This window comes from Bos indicus, chromosome 6, assembly GCF_029378745.1.
Source record: "Bos indicus isolate NIAB-ARS_2022 breed Sahiwal x Tharparkar chromosome 6, NIAB-ARS_B.indTharparkar_mat_pri_1.0, whole genome shotgun sequence".
Lineage (NCBI taxonomy): Eukaryota > Metazoa > Chordata > Mammalia > Artiodactyla > Bovidae > Bos > Bos indicus.
In genome coordinates, this window is record NC_091765.1 from 99,707,327 (window position 1) to 99,732,522 (window position 25,196).

The 25,196-nt window shown below is 40.4% G+C and overlaps 1 non-coding gene across 1 annotated transcript; it reads right to left on the reverse strand.

Moving 5' to 3' along the window:
* Window positions 1–15,992: 15,992 nt before the first annotated feature.
* Window positions 15,993–16,065, reverse strand: TRNAG-CCC (transfer RNA glycine (anticodon CCC)). The gene has a single exon. It is a non-coding gene; the product is annotated as a tRNA-Gly (tRNA).
* Window positions 16,066–25,196: the final 9,131 nt, after the last annotated feature.

Sequence of the window (25,196 nt, forward strand, 5' to 3'; positions counted from 1 at the left end):
AGTACTTAAATGAATCAAGTAAACCTGTAAATAAAGTACAATGTAGCAGTGATAGCCTAAAGTCTTCTGCCTAGATTCTATTCCCATCTCACTCCCTAAAGCACTGTGGCCTTGAGAGCTACATAACCTTTCTCTCATGTGTACAATGGGGAAAACAATAATATCTACCTCACAGAATTGTTGGAAGATTGAATCAATTAAGACATAATATGTTTGGCATGTAAATGTTTACTACTGCATTGCATAAGCAGTGATGAGAGGGTTGGAGAAAAGTTACAGAAATTACTAATAGTGACACTGTTGAGTCTCTTTTCAGATTGTATTTCAGGTTTGAAGTTAACTACTTTCAAACAGCCTAAAGGTAAAACATGGTTGCCACTAGTATTACTTCCAGCATTTTTACATGAAATACTGGTTTAATTTGTAAAGAAGGGGAAGTTTCTTGGAGCCCAAAGTCAGACTGAGGCTCAGGACAGCATCTGGAGCTAAGCGACTACTAATGTACTGAGCAGACAGTCCTTGGTACGATTGCAGTAGCAAGCTCTGCTCTCATCATTCAGCTGAACAAACAAAAGCTGGGATTTAGTTATTTTCCCAGAACCTAGATAAACAGCCACTTCCTTTTTAGTGTCTCTTTTTAAAGTATGAGCACCCACGTCTCTCCTCATCATCACTTCACTCTATATTTCTATTTTAAAGCTGCTTTTTCTAGATTTTCGCTATTTTAAGCATAAAAATATCATAGGCACATATGTTCTTTAAATAATACATGAGTGTAAATAACATTGTTTGTATATAATTTTAGACCACAAATTAACCCAACATCTCTTTGCAGTTAGTGGTTCACTGTTAGACTTGCTTGATTGTATGAACAGAAAGATAAAAAAGACCTGGAGCTGATTGTGGCTCAGATCATGAGTTCTTTATCACAAAATTCAGGATTAAATTGAAGAAAGTTGCTAAAACCACTAGACCATTCAGGTATGACCAAAATCAAATCCCTTATGATTATACAGTGGAGGTGATGAATAGATTCAAGGCATTAGATCTGGTAGACAGAGTGCCTGAAGAACTATGGATGGAGGTTCATAACATTGTTCATGAGGCAGTGACCAAAATCATCCCAAAGAAAAAGAAACACAAGAAGGCAAAGTTATTGTCTGAGGAGGCCTTATAAATAGCTCAGAGAAGAAGAGAAGCAAAATGCAAGGGAGACAGAGAAAGATATACTGATTACATGCAGAGTTCCAGAGAATAGCAAGGAGAGATAAGAAGGACTTCTCATATGAACAATGCAAAGAAATAGAGAAAACAGCAGAATGGGAAAGTCTCTTGCCTGGAAAATCCCATGGACGGAGGAGCCTGGTAGGCTGCAGTCCATGGGGTCGCTGAGAGTCAGACACGACTGAGCAACTTCACCTTCACTTTTCACTTTCCTGCATTGGAGAAGGAAATGGCAACCCACTCCAGTGTTCTTGCCTGGAGAATCCCAGGGATGGGGGAGCCTGGTGGGCTGCTGTCCATGGGGTCGCACAGAGTTGGACATGACTGGGACGACTTAGCAGCAGCAGCAACAGCAGAGATCTCTTCAACAAAACTGGAGATATCAAGGGAACATTTTGAGCAAGGATGGGTGCGATAAAGGACAGAAATGATAAGGACCTAATAGAAGCAGAAGAGATTAAGAACAGGTGATAAGTATACACAGAAGAACTATACAAAAATGGTCTTCAGTTCAGTTCAGTCGCTCAGTCGTGTCTGACTCTTTGCGACCCTGACCCAGATAACCACAATGGTGTGGTCACTCACCTAGAGCAGACAAGTGGGTTCTAGGAAGAATTAATATGAACAAAGCTAGTGGAGGTGACAGAATTCCAACTGAGGTATTTAAAATCCTAAAAGATGATGCTGTTAAAGTGCTGCACTCAGTATGTCAGCAGATTTGGAAAACTCAACAGTGGCCACAGGACTGGAAAAGGTCAGTTTTCATTCCAATCCCAAAGAAGGGCAATACCAAAGAATATTCAAACTACCATACAATTGTATTCATTTTACATACTAGCAAGTTTATGTTCAAAATTATTCTAGCTAGGCTTAAGCAGTACATGAACTAAGAACTTCCAGATGTACAAGTTGGGTTTCGAAGAAGCGGAATTCAAATTGCCAACATTTGTTGCATCATGGAGAAAACAAAGGAGTTTCAGAAAAACATCTACTTCTGTTTTATTGACTTCACTAAAGTCTTTTACTGTGTGGATCACAATAAACCAGAAAATTCTTAAAGTGATGGGAATTCCAGACCATGTTACATGTCTCCTGAAAAATCTGTATGCAGAACAAGAAGTGACAGGTAGAACCTGACATGGAACAAGTAACTGGTTCCAAATTGGGAAAGGTGTACTTCAAGGCTGTATATTGCCATCCTGCTTACTTAACTTATATCCAAAGTACATCATGTGAAATGCTGGGCTGGATGAATCACAAGTAGCAATCAAGATTGCCAGGAGAAATATCAACAACCTCAGATATGCAGATGATACCACTTTAATGGCATAAAGTGAAGAGGAACTAAAAAGCCCTTTTTTTGTTGTTTGTTTGTTTATAAATATTTTTATTTATTTTTTGAAACTGGAGCCTATTATACAGAGTGAAGTAAGCCAGAAACAAAAACACCAATACGGTACACTAATGCATATACTATGGAATTTAGAAAGATGGCAATGATAACCCTGTATGCGAGACAGCAAAAGAGACACAGATGTATAGAACAGTCTTTTGGACTCTGTGGGAGAGGGCGAGGGTGGGATGATTGAGGAGAATGGCATTGAAACATGTATAATATCATATAAGAAATGAATCGCCAGTCCAGGTTCGATGCAGGATACAGGATGCTCGGGGCTGGTGCACTGGGATGATCCAGAGGGATGGTACCTGGAGGGAGGAGGGAGGGGGGTTCAGGATGGGGAACACGTGTATACCTGTGGAGGATTCATCTTGATGTATGGCAAAACCAATACAATATTGTAAAGTAATTAACCTCCAATTAAAATAAATAAATATATATTTAAAGAGCTCTTGATGAGGATGAAAGAGGGGAGTGAAAATACTGGCTTGAAACTCAGCATTAAAAATCTAAGATTATAGCATCCAGTCCCATCACTTCATGGCAAATAGAAAGGGAAAAAGAAGCAGTAACAGATTTTATTTTCCTGGGCTGCAAAATCACTGTGGACAGTGACTGTAGCCATGAAATTAAAAGACACTTGCTCCTTGGAAGGCAAGCTATGACAAGCCTAGACAACATATTAAAAAGCAGAGACATCACTTTACCAACAAAGGTCCATACAGTCAAAGAAATGGTTTTTCCAGTAGTCATGTATGGATGTGAGAGTTGAACCAAAAGGAAGGCTGAGCACCTAAGAATTGATGCTTTCAAATGGTAGTGCTGGAGAAGACTCTTGAGAGTCCCTTGGACAGCAAGACGATCAACCTAGTCAATCCTAAAGGAAAACAACCATGAATATTCACTGGAAGGATGCTGAAGTTGAACCTCCAATAATTTGGCCACCTGATTTGAAGAGCTGACTCCCTAGGAAAGACCCTGATGCTGGGAAAGATTGAAGGCAAAAAGGAGGAGGCAGCAGAGATGAGATGGTTAGATAGCATCATTGACTCAGTCGACATAAATTTGAGCTAACTCCGGGAGATAACGGAGGACAGAGAAGCTTGATGTGCTTCCATGGAGAAGCAAAGAATTAGACAGGACTTAGCAACTGAAAAACATCAACAATGAAAGAGATGTTTAAGTAAGCCATAACTAATTTCATTCCTTTTCTTGTATGTGTGTGTTCTGGAAAATATAGCTATTTAAAATGTTTTTATGTTAACATGTAATCGATTTGTTATTCTCATTTTTAAATAGTTTAATTAATAAATATGTCTTTTTAATTTCTCAGCTTTAAATTCTAATAGATGTAACTCACATTGCAATAGCTGTTTGGGGTTCTCAATCATTTCCAAGAGTATAAGGAGCTTCTGGGACTGGAGAGTTTGTAGATGCTTCTCTAGGCTATTAATCTGGGAATGAATTTGTGAAGCTGTAGGCTATGCATGTCTTCAACACTGCTAGCTAATGTCAAGTTGCTACCCCATCCAATCTTGAATTTAGGTCTAGATATGCAAGATGGGCTGTGCTGTGCTGTGTTGTGCTGTGCTTAGTCACTCAGTCTTGTCCGACTCATTGCGACCACATAGAGTATAGCCCCCTAGGCTCTTCTGTTCATGGAATTCTCCAGGCAAGAATATTGGCGTGGATTGCCATGCCCTCCTCCAGGAGACTGTTCCCAATCCAGGGATCAAACCAGGTCTCCAGCATTGCAGGCAGATTGTTTACCATCTAAAACACTAGGGAAGCCCAAGAATAATGGAATGGGTAGCCTATCCCATCTCCAGGCTATCTTCCCAACCTAGAAATTGAACCAGGGTCTTCTGCACTGCAAGCAGATTCTTTGCCAGCTGAGCTACCAGGGAAATCCACAAGATGGGAGATGATAGCTTAATTCAATTATCATAACGTAATAACTGGGGCTTCCCAGGTGGCTCTAGAATGGTAAAGAGTTGCAAGAGATGTGGGTTCAATCCCTGAGTCAGGAAGATCCCCTGAAGAAGGAAATGGCAACCAACTCCTATATACTTGCCTGGAAAATTCCATGGACAGAGGAGCCTGATGGGCTACAGTCCATGGGGCTGCAAAGAGTCAGACAGGACTGAGAACACATACACACTCTCCAATGTGATAATTAGTTATTAAGCAGAAACTGTTTAGGAATATCTCATAAACTATTTAAGGCAGCATTAAAGCTAATTTGATCCCACTAAACACCATCTATGTTTATTATTAAATAAAAGAAAAATTCAAATAGGATCAATTTTTTGAATAGGTATACAGGCTACATATACCCAAAGATGTTAAACTTTATTATAGTATTTTATTAATAATTAAGTCAAGCAGGTATCCTAGACAACCTATAAATTGAAAATATTATATATTTCTCCTGTGTAACTACAATATATAATTATTCAGGGAGCCTATGCTGATTAAAAGAGGTTCAATGATTAAATGCTTGTGGCCTATTACCATGTAAAGTAGGTTTGGGATTAATTCTACAACTGTTTGATATTTAAAATGAGTGTGTAATTCAGTATATTAAAGAGTTTTTATGTATATACAATAGGAAACTATTTAAGATTTCTTAACATTAAAATATAATGCAAGAAGGAGGTAGAAAGAAATGATATTAATTCTCCCAGAGCAAGACATTATAATAAGCTGAATCATACAAGTTTTAATTTTAAATGTATGGGTTAAAAAGAATGAAAGCCCATGAGACTGGATGAAATAAGATAAAATGACGAACCCAACAGGGAACTTTTTGGAGATCTTTTCTATAGACATCATAGCACCAAGACCTCATGGAAGAAATGGCCTTTCAATCATATCTTCTGAAGTCGCATGGAATTTTATCATGTCTCTTGTATAATGAAATGTTAATGTGATTTTTTCTTGACTGATATCATTTGAAGTGACTGATTCATTTTCAACACCAGTTCTCACTCATTATAAGACTTATTTGGTTTGGTACTTCTAATTAGAGCTTATTTTCAAAATGGCAACTGAATCCATAGGAATAATGAACCTTGTCGTTTACAGGAGTTTTCTTTAGAGCAATATTCACTGGACTCTATTCATTGCACTAAACTTTATAGAAAAGGTTTTAGTAGACAATCCCTAATTTATCAGAATCCTGGACCCTGGCTTCCCAGGTGGCGCTAGTGGTAAAGAACCTGCCTCCCAAAGCAGTAGACATAAAAGATGTGGATTCGATCCCTGGGTTGGGAAGACTTCCTGGAGGAGGGCATGGAAACCCACTCCAGTATTCTTGCCTGGAGAATCCCATGAACAGAGAAGCCTGGCAAGCTACAATCCATGAGGTGGCAAAGAGTCGGACACAACTGAGCGACTTAGCACACAGCTCATCCAAATCCTTGACCCTAATCTTCTTACCTTTAACACTCTCTCAGATTTAGAAGTGACATGAAACATTTAAAGTATTGTTCTTTATGAAAATTGTTTTCATTAAGGTATTTATAGTAGTGAGAACATACTCTTACTGTATTATATATATTCAGTATATATAATATATACATATATGAAATTCATCTCCATAAACCACTTAAATTTGAAGTGAAGATGCTTCTTAGTTGGAAATGTTCACCATAAGCTGGGGCCTGACAAGGCACCCAGAGAAAAGTTACCCAAAACTTAAAGACCAACTGTACACACAGGGACCCCAAAATGCAGTGTAGGTGAATAAGAGGTGTGTCTCCACACAGGCAAGTGCAGGAGTGACTCCATCCCACCTCTTTTCTGCAAACCAGACCCCAAACTAGTTCAGACTTGAAGCTTTGACCTCAGAAATCATATACACAACAGAGAGAATAAAAACACTCAGGAAGCTACCCAATGACGGACACCTACTAGCAAGCCAGCCTACAAGCTTAAGAAAGCTGCTCAGACTGTCATGTGCGGTCCTGCCATATTACAACAGGGCTGGGTAAGCCATGAGCTAGAAAAGGGGTTGAAAGACTTCTCCTTCCCTCTCTCATCTTCTTTTTAATTCTCTGGGTAAACAGAAGCTTCCCACATGGCAGGAGACATAAGAGACACAGGTTTGATCCCTGGGTTGGGAAGATCCCCTGCAGAAGGGCAGTGCAATCTACTCCAGTATTCTTGCCTGGAGAATCCCATGGACAGAGACTGATGGGCTACAATCTATTGGGTTGCAGAGTCAGACATGACTGAAGCGACTTAGCCCACAAACAGAGGTAAGTGAAGGCTATTTTTTTAATGCCATTGTTCTTGTTCTAATTTGTGTCTTCGAATAATCTTGAAGAAATACTCTCCATCAGAGAGAAGAGGACAAAGGACCTGTAAAGCTTCCTGCAGCATCCTGTCACTCAGAGTTTAGTCTCCATGTCACCCTCTGGGGTCTTCCTTGACCACCCAGTCCACTCTCTGTCATATCAGATGATTTTAGTTCTCTGCTGAGAAGATATCATCATTTGAGACTGTTTCTATTTACTTGTTAAATTGTGAGATTAGTGCAGACCTTTTGAATGCAGACCCTCAGTCAGGTTACCTGGATTGTGGTTCTGGTACCCCCAATTTAATAGATGTGAGCAAGTCTCTATGCCTCAGTTTCCTCCTCTGAAAAGTGGGATAATAATTTCACCCACATCACATGATTTGGGGAGGATTACCCCAGTTAATATCTTCCCTGGTAGCTCAGACAGTAAAGAGTCTGCCTGCAATGTGGGAGATCCAGGTTCGATCCCTCAGTCGAATCCCTGGAGAAGAAAATGGCAACCCACTCCAGAATTCTTGCCAGGAAAAATTACATGGATGGAGGAGTCTTGTGAGCTATAGTCCACAGGGTCACAAAGAGTCGGACATGACTGAGCAACTGGCATATACATATGCATTGGCTAATGGGCCTCCCAGGTGGCACAAGTGGTAAAGAACCCACCTGCCAATGCAGAGATGTAAGAGATTCAGGTTTGATCCCTGGATTGGAAAGATCCCCTGGAGAAGGAAATGGCAACCCACTCCAGTATTCTTATCTGGGAAATCCCATGGACAAACGATACTGGTGGGCTCCATGGGGTCGCAAAGAGTCAGACATGACTGAGCATACACACACACACACATACACACGGACTTGAAGATGGCCTGGATTGATGAAATTGCAAATTCAATAGTTCATAGTAAATATTGAGCATCTATTATCCATGCTAGCCCAGAATATTGACTCTCCCATTCATTACTTTAGTTGCTGAGAAATTATCATAGTGGTTTTCTGCATCATATGCTCTGCACACTTGATATAACATCATTTCCTGTCATTTTGAGAGACTGAGTCAAATCCACACCACATCATTTGGGCCACCTCAGAATCTGCAGTGATGTCTTTCTCTCGTCTTTATCCCTCAAACTTTCTCTTGAAGTTACTTCTCTGTGTACCATGTCTCTTTAAGTTCTAATTATCAGGCTCACATTTAAATGCCCCAGGACTATTATAAAGTATGTGAGTGTATGTTTCACCCAGACCAAGTATCAATGTACCCCGAGCTGCCTTCAAATCTAAGTTGCCCTTTTCTCAGTCACTTGGGCCAGGCACAGGTTATAAATAATTGCAAATTAAATCAGGGACTCCAATGGAATAAAAACTGGTGTTGAAAATAGATCCATCTTCTCAAAGGACCAGACTCAAGATAATCTCATTACCATTCCCTCTCCATATTCGAGCGGCTCTATGAAATGCCTTAGTCACTGGTAGATTTAAGGGTTACCTCTTCATTCAGATAAGAGATTATTGCATGGAGGGGATTTATTGCATAGGTGTGAGCTTCCCAGGTGGCACTAGTGGTAAAGAAGCTGCTTGCTAATGCAGGAGACATAAGAGACACAGGTTCAATCCCTTGGTCAGGAAGATCTCCTGGAGGAGGGGATGGCAATCCACACCAGTATTCTTGCCTGGAGAATCTCTTGAACAGAGGAGCCTGGCAGGCTATAGTCCATAGGGTCACACAGAGGTGGACACAACTGAGTGACTTAGCATGCACACACGTGTTCAAGAGGATCTCGGGAAGCACAGGAATCTGGGGCAGTCAGGAACCCCAAGGAAGCTCTAGATGGTTCCATTGATAAAGGAGAAAGTGCCAAAACTGGGGGACAGACCAGAAGAGCCTTGAAATAAAGCAGAGCTAAGAGAGAAGCCTGGGTCTTGTTAGGAAAAGAAGTCAGCTAGGAAATAACCGCAGTAGTGAAACTTCATGAACTTAAATGAACTTACGATGTTATTACCTCTCCATAAGAACAAGGAAACACATCTAATGGCAGCTGTCAACATCCCCTACTTTCTGGGCTTAATGGTGTGCTTTCTGGGCCCTTTCTTTTTAATTTATTTATTTTCAATTGAAGGATAATTGCTTTACAGTATTGTGTTGATTTCTACCAAACATCAACATGAATCAGCTATAGGTTTACCCATGTCCCCTCCCACTTGAACATCCCTCCCACCTGCCTCTCCATCCCCCCTCACATACACACACACACTAGGTTGTTCCTGAGCTCCAGTCTGAGTTCCCTGAGTCACACAGCAAATTCTCTGGGCCTTTTCTTAGTTAATTTATGATATGCTTAACAGACATCTATTGAAAGTCCACTATGGATGAGGCACCATCCTAATCCTTGGGTGCCTAATCCTAGTCAGTTCAGTCGCTCAGTCATGCCAAATTCTTTGCAACCCCATGGACTGCGGCACGCCAGGCTTCCCTGTCCATCACCAACTCCAGGAGCTTACTCAAACTCAAGTGCATTGAGTCGGTGATGCCATCCAACCATCTCCTCCTCTGTCGTCCCCTTCTCCTCCTGCCTTCAATCTTTCCCAGCATCAGGGTCTTTTCCAGTGAGATTATCTCCAGTGAGATAATGGGATACAGTAGTGAGCACAAATAGGCACAACCCTGCCCAGAGAGAGCTCACAGTCTGTTGGAAAAGACTGAGACTACATCTGTCAGACAACCACTCAATCACATGTACAACCGAAGCTGTGATGATAATCTGAAGGAGAGAGTACACAATAGGGACTGGGCAGATCAGGGCAGGCTTCTCTCGGGAAGCAAAACTTGGACTTAAAACTGAAAGAACAGGTCCATCTGTACCATTTTTCTAACAATGCATTCCAAAATAAATTAGGTGCAAACAAATACTGCTTGCTTCCACTTATATGAGGTATCTAGTACACTCAAATTCAGAGTCAGATTGGCAACTGCCGGGGGCTGGTAAGTGGGAAGGGAGGGGAGATAGGGAGTTCGTGTTTAATGGAGACAGACTGTCAGTTTAAGAAGGTGAAAAATTCAGGAGATGAATGATGGTTGAGAGTTGCAAAGCAATGTGAATGTACTTAGTGCCACTGAGCTGTACAGATAAATATGGTTAAAATAGTCTGTTTTATATTATGTGGCTTTTACCACAGTAAAAATAAATTTAACTGCTAAGAAGAATATTAAGAATTAAATTAATATTAAAATATTAAAATTAAAAGGAAATTAAGACGCTTGCTCCTTGGAAGAAAAGTTATGACCAACCTAGACAAAGATCCATCTAGTCAAAGCTATGGTTTTTCCAGTGGTCATGTATGGATGTGAGAGTTGGACTATAAAGAATGCTGAGCGTCAAAGAATTGATGCTTTTGAAATGTGGTGTTGAAGAAGACTCTTGAGAGTCCCCTTGGACTGCAAGGAGATCCAACCAGTCCATCCTAAGGGAGATAAGTTCTAAATGTTCATTGGAAGGACTGATGCTGAAGCTGAAACTCCAATACTTTGGCCACCTAATGCAAAGAACTGACTCACTGGAAAAGACCCTGATGCTGGGAAAGATTGAGGGCAGGAGGAGAAGGGGATGACAGAGGATGAGATGGTTGGATGGCGTCACCGACTCAGTGGACATGAGTCTGAGTAAACTCCGGGAGTTGGTGATGGAAAGGGAAGTCTGGCGTGCTGCAGTCCATGGGGTCGCAAAGAGTTGGACACGACTGAGCAACTGAACTGAACTGAAGAAGAATATATGTTGAGTTGGTGAAAATGGGGGCAAACAGCAGGTAGCCTTACAGGCTGAAGGCAGAGTGTGTGCAAAGGCCCTGTGAATCAGGGGAGATCACATGGAGTACAAAAGGCTGAAAGAAGACCAGATGTACTGAAGACTAGAGAGGAACAGAGTGTGGTGCCTGTGATGAAGCAAGAGACATACACAGGGGCTGGACTGTTCAGGGCCCTGTCAGCTGTGTTAAGGAGCTTTTGCTTTATGCTAAGAGCAAGTGGAAGTCTTTGAACAGGGGCACAATACCTCCACCACATAATTCCACCCTCATCCCAGCTGCGCTCTGTGCGTTTTTTTCACCTTGTGCATTTACTGCAACATAAGGGGCTTCGCAAGTGGCTCAATGGTAAAGAACCCACCTGCCAATGCATGAGACACAGGTTCAACCTCTGGATAGGGAACATACCCTGGGGGAGGAAATGGCAACCCACTTCAATGTTCTTGCCTGGAAAAGCCCATGGACAGAGGAGCCTGGTGGGCTACAGTCCATGGGTTTTCAAAGAGTTGGACATGACTGAGCACGCTCAGTCTGTATCTGGTGAATGAGTCTGAAAGCAACCAGCAGGATTTGAACAAGTGGAAATTGGAAATCTCCCATCAAGATTCCCATAGGCAACAGGGATGAACCTGAAGATAAAGCAAAACCACTTGGATTAAATTCATGGAGTTCCCACAATCACACTTTCCAGACTTCCCTTCTCCCCAACCATTTAGCCGTTTGAAGATTTTCTTATGTTCCGGCCCTTCAAATGTCCATCATGATTACAGAAGTAAAATGAATGGTAATAAGAAATTGATTTAAGGTCTGCCCTAGGGTAAAATAATGATTCATTGACGTTTGTAGCATTTTATTTTAAGTGTGGTGGAAATGATTATTATCTTTAATGGTTAACTGAGTAATTGATTATTGATAAATGAGTGCTCTATTCAAGCCAGGATCCATCTTACATCACCTGAAAAAGGATGATGTTCCTACTCTTTTAATGACCATTAAGTGGTAAATAAGGAAGTGGAAATGTTTCATAACTTACATATTAAGTATCTTTGGTCATTTAACCACCTCTACAATGAAAGCAATAAGGCAGCTGGGGGTAGGTAGCCGACTTAAGAAAAGATCAATGACTGTTTTTCAGAGTTTTATTGAAAGTGCATTATAGATTGCCTTGCTTTTAACATTATTACTTCATTGAATAACGATATATGAGTAGGCTATGGGGAAAAATTAGAATACAGCTCTGCAAGGATATCTGTGTGAAAGAGGGAGAATTACATAGTAAAATGGCCCCCAGAGAAAATTTCAGTTCCCGCACTCTCTCTACCCAGTGCAATGGAAATCGGAGCAAATTTCCAATGGAAAATCGGCCATTGGAAAAAGAGCAAAATGGATAAAGTTTGTCTTTGTGCTCCTTCCACCTCTTTTTGTTTTTTTAATTTTTTGGCTGTGCTGAGTCTTCATTGCTGCACATGGGCTTCCTCTAGCTGCAGACAGCAGGGGCTACTCTCCTGTTGCAGAGCGCAGACTCTAGGACGTGGGCTCTGCAGCTGTGGGGAGAGGGCTTAGTTGCCCTGCAGCTGTAGGATCAGTCCTCTGACCATGGATCAGACCTGTGTCCCCTGCACTAGAAGGCGGATTCCTAATCACTAGACCACCAGGAAGTTCCTCTACTTCCTTTCTTATGTTCACCCTCTCATGTCCCTTCACACTTACCCATCTAAACCTCTATGCTTCTGTCTTACACCCAAGTTCACCCCCACGAACAACTGCCACATCTCACTGAGGCTTATGATTCATGTCAAAATGATCATCATAATCTCTCCTGCAATCACAATCCCATTTTAAAGCCCTCATGCCTTCAGTGTTTAAATCTCAGTCAAGCCTTCAGAAGAAAGTGATGCAATTTAACCAGTTTGTGCTCCTTCCCACTTAACCTGATTTGTAGAGGTTTCATTAAAAAAAAAAAAAAAGACGACTACATATTTAATATTTCTGATGAAAGGGATTTCAGGTGGTTCAACAACGTGATGTAAGTTTCATGGGACTGTGTATCAGGACAGATGAAGGTGGACTATATGTTGGTGGATTGTATGTTGCTGAAAGTGGCTGTCAGAGGTGGGATTAAATGCCGATCTGGAAGTTTAAGAGACCTAGATTCAAATCCTAGCTCTCTCCCTTAATAGCTACCCCTAAACTTCAGATTCATCTGTGAAGTAGATATTCCTGTCTCATAAGGTCAGAGTGAGCATTAGATAAAGTGACATGTATTCATTGCTTAGTACAACATACAATCAATGTTGTACATACCAATCTATGTAAGACTAACACATCATTAGCCTTTTTACATGGCTAAGTGCGTTCCCAAAGCCTTCTAAATAAGGACCAGTGTGGACTACCAATAATCATCTGATTTTTCCTGATAATCTCGAGGAAGAATTGAGTGGACTAACCAGGAGTTTAATAAGGAAGGAAAAACCTGCCTAGAGCTGGAACATCTGAGCTTGTTGACAAAAACAAAACCCCTACTTGGAGTCTAATCTGAAATTTCTCTTGAGAACAATAAACTTTTTAAAGGCACTCTCTTTCTCTTATAGTATCCATCCTATTTCTACCTGTCAAGTCTTCTGATACTTTAAATGATCTACAGTATTTCCTCATGATTTACTTCATCCCTAGCAAGTAAAAAATTTTACCACCTCCTATCCTTTCCTTCCCTTAATCCTAAACACAGTAATGGCAATTTTGATCTTTTCTCCACCTGAAGTCCTTTTTCCTTCCATCACTCCTGAAGCCCTGGTAAATAATAAGATAGTTTGATTGGGGATGGAAAATATTGATTTAGTACATCTTCTCTAAGACCCTTTCTGGAAGAAAAAATATTTATAATTGAATGTTCCAAATATATCATCTTTTTTCAAAGTGAGAGGAGGCAGAATCTAGCCATAAATTCATTACTCCTAACCTTTGACCCCAAAGCTTCAAGCCATCCATATATCACACAGTGGAAAGTCAAAGTTCAGAGTCCCTTTAAATCATCCATAGCAGTTACTCTTCTAATAGTCTATTGAAAAGAGCCACCAATCTACTTTAAATGAAGGAAAAAGAAGTCCTTACTTACCACAGCCCTACTGCCATGCAGCTTCTACAATGAAGCAGGAAAAAAGCATGGAGAAAGGGAATGAGGGGACGCTGGGGTGGTGAGGTTTTCGGTTGTGAGGACAGTGGACATGGGCATTGCTTTAGGGAATCACATAATATTGCATTTTCCCCTAGTGTTTACCCAAGGCAGTGGTATCCAACTTGTGTCTGCTCTAGCTCAAGGATGCTGTAAAGAGGCCATCAAAAAGGCCCAGAGAAAGGCTAAAAGGGCTTCCCAGGTGACACAATGGTAAAGAATTCCTCTGCCAATCCAGGAGATGCAGAGACACAGGTTTGATCCCTGGGTCAGGGAGATCCCCGGAGTACGAAATGGCAACCTACTTGGCAGACTACTGTCCAATAGTTCACAAAGAGTTGAATACAACTGAGTGACTGAACATTCATGCATGCAAGTGTGTGTATGTATATAATGATTGGCTTCCTGGGTGGCTCAGTGGTAAAGAATCTGCCTGCCAAGCAGGAAACTCGAGTTCAATCCCTGGGTCAGGAAGATCCCCTGGAGACAGGCATGGCAACCCACTCCAGTATTCTTGCCTGGAGAATCCCATGGACAGAGGAGCCTGGTGGGTTACAGTCCATGGGGTCACAAAGAGTTGGACACGACTGAGCGACTAAGCACACACAGGAAAAAATAAGAGTTCTATTTCTAAAAGACATTTGAAAATCAGTGATAAAAGATTCCAGAGGATTATGTGCTTGCCTGAGTAGCCAGAAGATAAACAGAGAAAAACTATGTGTGATGGTCTTTGAAATACCTCTAGAAATTGCTATACTTTGGCTATCAAACTGGATACAATAAAAATTATATAAGAATAGCTAACAAGTATCAAGTACTTGTTACACCCCCAGGACTATGCTAAGGGCCTCACATTGATGTCTCATAGCATCACAAAGAGGCAGGTTATATTACAGTCCCCTCTGCACAAGTAGGAAAATCTAGGCTCAGAGAGACTAAGCTGTGTCCAAGATTACACACCCAAAAGGAATTAACAGGGTGGAATAACTCTTGAAACAACCTCAAAATCTCAGTGGTTCAGGTCATATTCACACAACAAGGCATAGAGAATGGTTACCACTGGCTGATTCAGGGAAACAGGCTTCTTCAGTTCTGTGACACAGCCCTGAGATCTGCAAGGTCCTCTGCTGGGTTTTCCTGTCTGGTCCCCAGACAGATAGCAGAGAGCAGAGCATTGCATGGGAGGTTTTTAAGGGCCAGAGCCAGGAGTGAGATGCACAATTTCTGCCCACATTCCTTTGGTCAGAGATCATCACAAGGGTGTGTCCAGCTCAAAGGGAAACTGAGAAATGTAGTCTGGCTCTGAACCCAGGAGAAAAGGGAAATTGGTTCTTGTCAATCTCTACCACAATGATAGGGCCAAGATTCGAATTCAAGAGCCTTGAGTCTTCCAGAGCCCACTGCGGGATGGAATTAACTTCTTTGCAGCCATAAAATAAGCAGTGAGAAGAATGACCTCTAGGGCCATCACTTCTGATTCTGGATAATCCTTACGAACATTGTATAGCAGATTCATTCATTTATTCATTCAACATTTATTGAACACTCACTAAATACCAAGTGGGTATTCATTCATTTATTTACTGAAAATTTATTGACCACTGACTGTGTGCTAGGCTGTGGTTGGGGCAGCAACAAAAAATAAGACAGAAACAATCTGTGCCAACATGGAACTCACAATTAAAGGACTTGAATTGTATTTTTCATATAAGTCACTTAATTTTTTTCTACCAAATCAAGCAGTACCATGTGCTTTATGCACTTTCAGCCTCTGTTTTTTAGCTGGAATCTGTAAAAGATAAAGGAAAACACACATTTTCCATGCAGGAATATATATGGAGATTCATGTGAAAGCAGAGACTTTGCTGTGTTTGTCTCTGTCTTCTGGCACCTAAAACAGAAACTGGCGTGTGAATAAACAGCAGTGTCGTGGAAAAAAGCACTAGCCTAGAAATCATGTGATTTAGGCTTTCTTCTCTTTTTTAAATATTTATTTACTTATTTATATATTTGGCTGTGCCAGGTCTTAATTGCAGCACGCAGGATCTTTCATCTTCATTTGCAGCATGCAAGCTCTTAGCTGCTCATGTGGGATCTAGTTCCCTGACCAGGGATTGAACCCAGGCCCCCTGCACTGGGAGTGCAGCGTCTTAACCACTGGACCACCAGGAAGTCCCTTTGTTCTTGTTTTGCTACTCACTTCATGTATAAGTGGGGCATTTTTGCTCACTGCACTTTAAGTCATCACAGTTTCCCAGATCACTTCCATCTCTTCTAAAACAGTAACTTGAACATTTTGAAGACATTTAGCCTGGTGGAGGGGCTTCCCAGATGGCGCTAGTGGTAAGGAACCTGCCTGCCAATGCAAGGGATTCAATCCCTGAGTGGGGAAGATCCTCTGGAGAAGGGCATGGCAACCCACTCCAGGTCTCTTGCCTGGAGAATCCCATGGACAGAGGAGCCTGGAGGGCTACAGTCCATGGGGCTGCAGTCAAACACAACTGAGAGACTGAGCACAACCCGGTGAAAGTTTCATGATACTGAGGATCAGCGGATGTGGATCAGTCAGAGGGTGTGCCTCTGGCTCTCCAGTTCCATGCAGAAACCACTCCAAACCTTAGCTCTTCAGTTTATTCACTGGAAAATAAACAACTTTGGGTATTCAGAGCATCCTTTCAAACTCTAATATTCTGTTAGCATTTATAATATTAATATTAGGCACCAGAAGATCAAGTTCCTGCTTCAATTTTATTTCTCATACTAAATCCTAACAAGGACCCCTAAAGATTTGTAAAAGGCAGGACTCCTTCCATGGATAGCAGGAGCAAATTTCTCTTCCTACTTGATCCTTTTAAGTATTTTTTTTTCCTTCAAATTCACAACCATCCTGGTTTCAACTGTTTGGCCTGGTTTTGAGCAACTCCCTATTTCAGCCCAGTTTACTCTGTTAATGCATTACTTATTATCACAGTACTCTAGACTCTCAGCTTCCCTCCCCCCAGATTAGAAGGCATGTCAGAGCAAGGTGATAGTAATAGCTTAAACAATGAGGCTGTCTCTCTTAATATCCCCATTGATCATTGTATCATATTTATTTAAGGTTTTAATCAAAATGGGGGGAAAACATTGTATTCATTATAAAGGAAACATTTTTCCTAATGTTCTGGAAATCAAGTGATTATGGACAGTCACAACTCATAAAATATTTAGCTTTATATCAGAAGTTAATGCGACCTTTTTATTGATAATGAGACCAGTGCTATTTGTAATATTGTTGGAGGGTTAATGAGACAGTATCTGCAGTGTATACGGGGACCCTGAAAGAAATGTTTTAGATGATACAAGATATAACCATAGTTGTTTTGCCAATACACAGGAGATGTAAACATTTATCCGAAAGTGTCCATGATTATGAAAATAAATATAATCACAAAACTAAGTTTCAATCATTTCCAAGAGGCACTAGGTAGAAAGAATTCCCTTGTAAAATAGAATCGACTTGAAGTCAGAATCAGATTGCTTGCAGATTCTGTCCACAGGAATTGCTCGAATGTGGATTTTGATCTGGGCAGAGACAGGGAGCTAGAAACATTCTATAGTAAAGAATGAAGGATTAAAAGTCTCAAAGTCAAAGGTTCGTGAAGCCTTCATTCATTATTTAAAAACAAATCTCTTTAAAATGAAAGAGTGCGATTCAAGCATTATTTGGTCCCAGCCTAATATTCTCCAGGTTCACTTTACTGGCTGCCTGTGAGCCTCAATGATGCTATTACTCTGTGCCTCACCATGACTGCGCTGGCTCCAAGGCCCTGAGGGAAATGGAAAAGTCAACAGTAGTTAGCCCATCCCACGAGCATCATTTTTTTCTCTAAGTACATAAATCCTCCAGAAACCAGCCCCCGCTTTTATTATGCCTTCAAAGCCACAGACTACAGAGCCTTATTCTGTGAAACCTGGTAGAAAGACTTGCATCAGTTTCTAAATCAATAGTTTCCAAGGGGTGAGAACAAAAAAGTGATCAATCAGGAAGTGAGGAAAAGTATTAAAACCTTAACTTCTCTAAAAAATAATAGAAACTAGGCTTCACTAGTACTTGATATATGGATGGAGGCTTCCCTGGTGGCTCAGTGGTAAGGAATCCACCTGCAATGCAGGAGACACAGAAGACGCAGGCTCAATTCCTGGGTTGGAAAGATACCCTGGAGGAGAGCAGGGCAGCCCACTCCAGTATTCTTGCCTGGAGAGTCCCATGGACAGAGGAGCCTGCACGAATGATACATGGATGGTGATTAATACATGATTACGAGACATTGAAAATGATTCAGAAGGGTAGGGGGAATGTATAGTTACGGAGCTTGAGATGAATATGTACACACTACTATATTTAAAATGGATAACCAACAAGGACCCACTGTATAATGCAGGGAACTCTGCTCAATATTATATAACAACCCAAATGGGAAAAGAACTTGACAAAGAATAGATATATGCATGTATAACCAAATCACTTTCTGTACATCTGAAACTAACACAACATTGTTAATCAACTAGACTCCAACATAAAATAAAAAGTTTAAAAAAAAGAAAGAAAATGATGACATACCTTGGAGGAATATCAGTCAGGGTCTCAGCAGGAGATAGAAGCTGATTTTATAAACTGAAGAGAGTTTAAGAGAAGGATAGTTGACCCCAGTTCAGGGCACTAAGGTTGAGTAAAAGCAACAAGAAAGGACACATTCTTGACAGGTAACTGCAGGGAGGAGTAGAAGAAGGGAAGATGCCAGAACCAAAAGGAAAGATGTGCAGGAGGCCATGTGACAGGAGCTGCAGCCTTCAAGAGGGGGAGCAGACCAACCCACAGTCACTGATCAGGATGGGAGCCAGGGAAGGGGTACCCTAACCTCCTCTGCTCCTAACCCTCCACGTTTCCTGCAAACCCACTGGAAGTCAAAGCACCAAAAAGCCCATTGATGTGGCCCATATGGACCAGTCTCTCCATGTAGCCTGGAAAGGTACCCAGAAGCCATCCAAAGAAGGTGTCCCCCCAGTTATTTGTACTAATAGGGTTACTCACTCATATAATCAAAACGATTGGGGTATCATTGCTCTAAATAATTTCACTAGATACTAAGATTATATTTGAGGGCTTCCCTGGTGATCCAGTGGTTAAGAATACACCGTGCAATGCAGGGGACACTGTACTTTCACTGCACTTTCAATCCCTGGTCCAGAAAGATCCCACATGCCACAGGGCAACTAAACCTGTGAGCCACAACTACTGAACCCTTGTGCCGCAGCTACTGAAGCCTGCAAGCCCCAGAGCCTGTGCTCTGCGACAAAAGCCATCACAATGAGAAGCCTGTGCACCACATCTGCAGAATAGACCCCGCTCTCCACAGCTAGAGACAGCTAAACAACAAAGACCCAATGCAGCTGAAAATAAATAAATAAACAACAACAACAAAAAGATTACACCAGGAAAAAAAAGCTATGTTCTGTAGGCACAGACTGCCTAGATCTAAGGCTCAGTGGCCAGGAAGTATTTCAGAAAGTCTGTTCTGCCTAAGAGATGGGAAAGCACAGCATTGGGGCCATGTGTTTGCCATCTTCACTTTGGGTTATAAGGTCAATATTTACTTCACTGGATTTTTTCATTCATTCACTCTTTCATTCATTTATTTATTCATTGTCAGGCATTTCACAGGTGCTCGGAGTACAAAGATGAATTAGACATGATCCCTGGCCTCAAGATTCTGTAAGTTTGTAGAAGGAGACAGATATATAAATAATATGTAGAATAGTGTTGTAATCATGCCAAGAGAATCAGAGTAGGTTACAATGAGTTTACAAAGAAAAAAATGGTCAGTTCTACTGGAGGTTGGGAGAAGGTCAAGAATTGTTTCATACAGGCATTCATTTGGGAAAATTGAGGGAGAAAATAAATGAAATATTTCAGGTCAAGGAAACATTATGGGCAGCATGACTTGGTGAATTTGAGAAAGGGGAAATACTTCAGCACAGCTGAGACTCAGAGTACGAAGTGGAGAAAGCACACAGCAAAACTGAAAACATAGCCAGGCCAAGACTGTAGAAAGCCTTGTTTGCCAGTCTGAAAAGTGGAACCTTTAATCTGAAATGCTTTTTCTATTGAGCTCTTATTTTGGGCAACTCTGCCTCAATGTACTTGGAGCAGGTATTGTGACTGAAAAATTAAGAACTATTGGCAATATGTCATCATAGATAATCAATTGAAAAAGTCATTCTGAATCACAGTATTAATAGACACTCCCATTTTATAATGAAAGAACCAACACTGAACAACAATTTGTCCTAACTTTTGGATAACTGTGAACACTGTTTCTTTAAGGATTTCTAGGCTACTTCAGGTAAACCATATGGTTAACATAACCTAGCTTGGTCATTAGAATTAAAATTTATATATTAACTAGCCATGTCAATGGTTATCAAATAGAATATAATTAAGATGTGGTATCACATTAAAAAGAATGAAACAATGCCATTGCAGCAACATGGATGGATCGAGAGATTGTCATATTCAGTGAAGTAAGACAGAGAAGGAGAAATATCATATGATGTCCCTTATATGATACAAATGAAGTTATTTACAAAACAGAAACAGACTCACAGGCTTCAAGAAAAAGCTTATGCCTGCTAGAGGGAAAGTGTAGGAGGAAGGGATAGTTAGGGAGTTTGGTATGGACATGCACACACTGCTGTATTTGAAATGGATAACTGACAAGGCCCTCCCATATAGCATGGAGAACTCTGCTCACTGTTACATGGCAGCCTGGATGGGAAGGGAGTCTGAGGGAGAATGCATACATGTATATGTATGGCTGAGTCTCTTTGCTGTCTGCCTGCAACTAGCAGAACACTGTTAATCAGCTGTACTCCAATATAACATTAAAAATTTTTTTTAAGACATGGCATCAAAGATCTTTTTCTTTCTTCTGTGTTTTCTTAGTTATTAAAGTGCACTCCCATTAAAAGCTCTCAGTCTCACCACAAAGGGAGCACAGCCTGGACACTTTTCATAGATGTCAAATATTTTCACAGGATTACAGTCCTGATGGTCTAACAATTTCCCAGTTAGTTGACCCATAAGGATGTGGGAGCACTGGCTTTGGCATGCTTTATTTCTGAAAATAGAACAGACTGATCCCCCACCTACTTATTCTTCTCCAAGGATGCAGAATATAAAACCAGATTGTCATTGAAGAGATTTTCAAAGAAGCTCTGAGCACTGGGAACACCTCTATTCACCAATTCAGATAGCTCTTTGGATGCACAAATTCTCCTTGATGGCACATTGTGAGTTTCTTTCCATGATGATGACTGAAGTGTAAAGAAGTCAAAGAATCAGCTGAAATTTATAAAGTTAGCAAAAGTGAAGCTGGAATTTGAACTCAGTCTGACTTCAGGTCAAATCCTGAGCCTTTGGCATGGGAGCACTGACTCCAAGACCCTAGACTACCAGAGAACTAACCCTAAGGAGTATCAAACAGTGAGAACTTACACAAATGAAACCACTTGAATACAAGACCTGGCGTCATCCAACCATCAGTAGCACCTTGCGCAGGACACCTCATCTAAACAACAAACAAGGCAAAAATACAAACCCAGTGATCAGCAGACAGGATTACCGCCTAACTCAGCTTACCCATCAGAGGGAAAACAGACAAACAGAAAACTCAGCACAAATCTCACCCCATACAAAGCTTACACAAACCACTGGACCAACCTTAGGAGAGCAGAAACCAAAAGGAAGAAAGAATTCAACCTCGAAGCCTGGGAAAAGGAAACCTCAGACACAAAAAGTTTCAAAAAATAATAATGAAAAGGCAGAGATATACTACACAAATGAAGGAACAAACTAGAAACACAGAAGTCCAAATAAATGAAGATGAAATACGCAAACTACCTGAAAAAGAATTCAGAGTAATGATACTAAAGATGATCAAAAACCTTGAAAACAAAATGGAGAAAATGCAAGAATCAATTAACAAAGACCTAGAAGAATGAAAGAATAAACATACAGAGACAAAGAACACAATTACTGAAATTAAAAATACTCTAGAAGAAATCAATAGCAGAATATCTGAAGCAGAAGAGCGAATCAGTGAGCTAGAACATAAAATGATGGAAATAACTTCTGAAGAGCAGAATAAAGTAAAAAGATTGAAAAGAACTGAGGATAGTCTCAGAGATCTTTGGGACAGTATCAAAGCCACTAACATTCTAATTATAGGGTTCCCAGAAGAAGAAGAGAAAAAGAAAGGGTATGAGAAATTTTTTGAAGAGATTATAGTTGAAAATTTTCCCAACATAGAAAACCAAATAGTCAGTAAAGTCCAAGAGGTGCAAAGAGTTCCATCTAGGATAAACCCAAGGAGAAAGATGCCAAGACACATACTAATCAACTAACAAAGACTAAACACAAAGAAAGAATACTAAAAGCAGCAAGGGAAAAGCAACAAGTAACATACAAGGGAAACCCCATACATTTAACAGCTGATCTTCCAGCAGAAACTCTGCAAGCCAGAAGAGAATGGCAGGACATATTTAAAGTACTGAAAGGGAAAAATCTACAACCAAGATTACTGTACCTGGCAAGGATCTTATTCAAAATTGATGAAGAAATCAAAAGCTTTTCAGACAAGGAGAAGTTAAGAGAATTCAGTACCACCAAACCAGCTCTACAATAAATGTTAAAGGGACTTATATAGTCAAGAAATACAAGAGATAAAAAAAGATCTACAAAATCAATCCAAAACAATTAAGAAAATGGCAATAGGAACATATATATTAATAAATTACTTTAAATGTAAATGGATTAAATGCTCCAACCAAAAGAAACAGACTGGCTGAATGGGTACAAAAACAAGACCCATATATATGCTGTTTATAAGAAACCTTATAAATAGAAATATAAATAGAAAAATATATTCCATGCAAATGGGAAGCAAAAGAAAGCTGGAGTAGCAATCTTCATATCAGACAAAATAGACCTTGAAATAAAGACTATTATAAGAGATAAAAAAGGACAGTTCAGTCACTCAGTCATGTCTGACTCTTTGCGACCCCATGGACTGCAGAAAAATCTGAAAGAAATGGGAATACCAGACCATCTGACCTGCCTCTTGAGAAACATGTACGCAGGTCAGGAAGCAACAGTTAGAATGGACATGGAACAACAGACTGGTTCCAAATAGGAAAAGGAGTACGTCAAGGCTGTATATTGTCACCCTGCTTATTTATCTTATATGCAGAGTACATCATGAGAAACGCTGGGCTGGAGGAAGCACAAGATGCAATCAAGATTGCCGGGAGAAATATCAATAACCTCAGATATGCAGATGACACCACCCTTATGGCAGAAAGTGAAGAGGAACTCAAAAGCCTCTTGATGAAAGTGAAAGCAGAGAGTGAAAAAGTTGGCTTAAAGCTCAACATTCAGAAAATGAAGATCATGTTATCCGGTCCCATCACTTCATGGCCAATAGATGGGGAAACAGTGGAAACCGTGAGAGACTTTATTTTGGGGGGCTCCAAAATCACTGCAGATGGTGATTGCAGCCATGAAATTAAAAGACGCTTACTCCTTGGAAGGAAAGTTATGACCAACTTAGACAGCATATTAAAAAGCAGAGACATTACTTTGCCAACAAAAGTCCATCTAGTCAAGGCTATGGTTTTTCCAGTGGTCATGTATGGATGTGAGAGTTGGACTATAAAGAAAGCTGAGCACTGAAGAATTGATGCTTTTGAACTGTGGTGTTGGAGAAGACTCTTGAGAGTCCCTTGGACTGCAAGAAAATTCAACCAGTCCATCTTAAAGGAGATTAGTCCTGGGTATTCATTGGAAAGACTGATGTTGAAGCTGAAACTCCAATACTTTAGCCACCTGATGTGAAGAGCTGACTCATTGGAAAAGACCCTGATGCTGGGAAAGATTGAGGGCAGGCGGAGAAGGGGATAACAGAGGATGAGATGGTTGGATGGCATCATCAACTCAATGTACATGGGTCTGGCTGGACTCTGGGAGTTGGTGATTCATGGGGTTGCAAAGAGTCGGACATGACTGAGTGACTGAACTGAACTGAATTGGACTGTAGCACACCAGGCCTCCCTGTCCATCACCAACTCCTGGAGTTTATCCAAACTCATGCCCATTGAGTCGGTGATACCATCCAACTATCTCATCCTCTGTCATAACCACACTACATAATGATCAGGGGATCAATCCAAGAGAAGGACAAAGCAATTGTAAATATCTATGCATGCAACAGAGGAGCACCTCAATATATAAGACAGACACTAACAGACATAAAAGGAGAAACTGACAGTAACACAATAATAGTAGGAAACTTTAACACCCCACTCACACCAATGGACAGATAGATCATCAAAACAGAAAATTAATAAGGAAACACAAGTCTTAAATGGTACATTAGATGAGATGGATCTCACTGATATCTTCAGGACATTCCATCCAAATGCAGAAGAATACACCTGGAACATTATCCAGGATAGACCACATCTTGGGTCACAAATCAAACATCAGTAAATTTAAGAAAATTGAAGTTGTATCAAGCATCTTCTCCAACCAGAACGCTATGAGACTAGATATCAATTACAAGAAAAAAAATTGTAAGAAACACAAACACATGGAGATTAGACAATATGTTTCTAAATAACCAACAGGTTCCTGAAGAAATCTAAAGGGAAATCAAAAAAATTCTAGAAACAAATGACAATGAAAACACAATAACTCAAAACCTATGGGATGCAGCAAAAGCAGTTCTAAGAGGGAAGTTTATAGCAATACAATTCTACCTCAAGAAACAACAACAACAAAAAATGAATAGACAACCTAACTTACACCTAAAACAACTAGAAAAAGAAGAACAAAAACCCCCAAGATTAGCAGAAGGAAAGAAATCATAAAGATCAGAGCAGAAATAAATGGAAAAGAAATGAAAGGAACAATAGTAAAGATTAATAAAACTAAAAGCTGATTCTTTGAGAAAATAAACAAAATTGACAAACCTTTAGCCAGACTCATCAAGAAAAAATGAGAGAAGAATCAGATCAACAAAATTAGAAATGGAAGAGGAAAGGTTACAACACACAATGCAGAAATACAACGGATTATTAGAGACTATTATGAGCAACTGTATAGCAATAAAATGGATAACCTGAAAGAAGTGGACAAATTCTTAGAAAAGTTCAACCTTCCAAGATTGAACCATGAAGAAATGGAAATTATGAACAACCCAATT